Raw genomic sequence first — 2,310 nt, 5'->3', positions numbered from 1 at the left:
TGAATGTTTTTCTAACTGATAGGCTGATTGCCTTTGTTGTATACTTCTACAAAAGTTCTTGTGCCCTCATAGGTGGATATTTTGTTATACACTAAACCTCCCCCAAGGTTAGTGGCTAGATCCCTTCACCAAGGGGATAGTTTGAGCGTGGTGGAGGCTAGGAAAAGCCCCATGTATGAGAGGTCTCTTTATAGGAAGGACATTATGCTAGGAGGCGCAAGTATGCTAGGGTTCTCTAGCCATATATCCCTTAGGTTTGTTGAGGATCGGCCTAACCCCTATGAGCCTAGGATGAGCTTATTGTAAGGTCTTATTTCCTTTTCTCTCTTTCTTTCCCTCTCTCATTTCCTCTCCCTCCCTCACCCTCTCTTTCTCTCTTTCCCTATTAGGTTTAATGATTTTTCTCTCTTTTTCTCTCTCCTCTCCCTCTCTCATTTTTTCTCTCTCCTCTCTCTCTATCTCATTTCCTTTTCTCTCTTTCTCTCCCTCTCTCATTTCCTCTCCCTCCCTCACCCTCACCCTCTCTTTCTCTCTTTTCCTATTAGGTTTAATGATTTTTCTCTCTTTTTCTCTCTCCTCTCCCTCTCTCATTTCCTCTCCCTCCCTCACCCTCACCCTCTCCCTTTCTTTCTCTCTATCCCTATTATGTTTAACACCTTTTCTCTCTCTTTCTCTCTCCTCTCCTTCTCTCATTTTTTTCTCTCTCCTCTCCCTCTCTCACTTCCTTTTGCTCTCTTCCTCTCCTTCTCTCATTTCTTCTCCCTTCCTCACCCTCTCCCTCTCTTTCTCTCTTCCCCTATTATGTTTAACATTGTTTCTCTCTTTTTCTCTCTCCTCTCCCTCTCTCATTTCCTTTTGCTCTCTTCCTCTCCCTCTCTCATTTCTTCTCCCTCCCTCACCCTCTCCCTCTCTTTCTCTCTTTCCCTATTATGTTTAATGTTTTTTCTCTCTTTTCCTCTCCCTCCCCCTCTCTTTCTCTCTCCCTCCCTCTCCCTCTCCCTCTCCCTCTCTTTCTCTCTTTCAATGTTGTAACGTGTCCACCTATTCGCTTTTGCACGACACGTCTTAGCAGCCCATCAGGATGAGAGTCTAGAAAGCGCCACCTGACACTCCCATGGAATGTTACGGGGTTTGCAATCTAGGTCTTTCCGAGTCTGCCACGTAGCGGAAGTATTCCAGCCGCTCCCACTTAGCACCGACCTGAATCAAGGTTTCCCTAATGGTCAAGTTCGTAGAGAGTAACTAGCGTCAAACCCCAGGTGAACTACTTTAAGCAGAAACGTCAGGGTCGAAGTGGATTCATGCTGCACTTGGTTCAAGGAGAATGGGAAATGAGAGGGATGCAAAGCTCGACCTCTCTGCCCATAAGGCATAGTCCCATTCTGTTCCCCTGAAACATCATAAATCGGGATTCTAGTAACTTGAACTCTAGGTCAGCGTTGTCTGCTTTAATTTCCTTCGAGAAAATTTCCTTGCTGTCCATTTTGCTTAAGAAAAGTTACCGGCCAACTAGGACCACCCATCCATAGGACGGACCCATGGCCACATCCACTACACTTTCCTCAGGGTTGCTTCAGTTGTCTAATTACCTACCACATTTAGTTGGACACGCATAAAACAACTTCCTTAATTAGGTAGTTAGACACCGGTTCCTTCATGTAATCTTAGCACTTGACATAGAAAAACAGTGTCAAACAAGTTCCTTTTCAACAGGTTATCTTATTTATCTTTGGAATACATCCATATAATCGAGCCCGTAGGCTAATCCATAATCCGTCTGAAGGCAATCCATAATCCGCCCAAAGGGAATCCAACAATCCACATGGATTACTAATCCAAGATTCTGCCCGTAAACTAGTATGCGGGCCTCGAGATCCGTAATCCCGAGTCATGTCAGCCTCTTGTGCAGGGCCCCGAAGGCAAGGGATTCACGGCCAGAGCCCCTCTCAACACCCAAGCGTCCTCCTGCTTCAAGTAGCACCCAACGAAGAGACCTCTCGCAGCAGGTTCGGTCCACATTCCCGGCACGGCTAACAACCCCCTTGGTTAGGGTCAGACAAACAGTCGGGGGTAACTGATGCTACCTCTCCCTTCAGGCCTTTAACTTGAATCATTAATTATCTTTCCATCATTATTTCCTTGAGCAAACAATGTAAACAGTGCTCCTAAACTGTTACAAACACAATCAATCCAGTGGTCATTTATTTGGCCAACTGCTAAGGAGTGAATCCTTCTCTTCGAATGCATCCAGCATTCGATCCAGGATCAATTGCGACTTGGCAAGATCCTCAAGGGTTTATTTGTTTACCT

The sequence above is a fragment of the Lygodium microphyllum genome, chromosome 5 (assembly GCF_053477565.2).
Source record: "Lygodium microphyllum isolate KBCC chromosome 5, Lygodium_microphyllum_v1.1.10, whole genome shotgun sequence".
In the NCBI taxonomy this organism is placed as follows: Eukaryota; Viridiplantae; Streptophyta; class Polypodiopsida; order Schizaeales; family Lygodiaceae; genus Lygodium; species Lygodium microphyllum.
The sequence above is the reverse complement of the archived record's forward strand: the minus strand, read 5'-3'. Positions refer to the sequence as shown.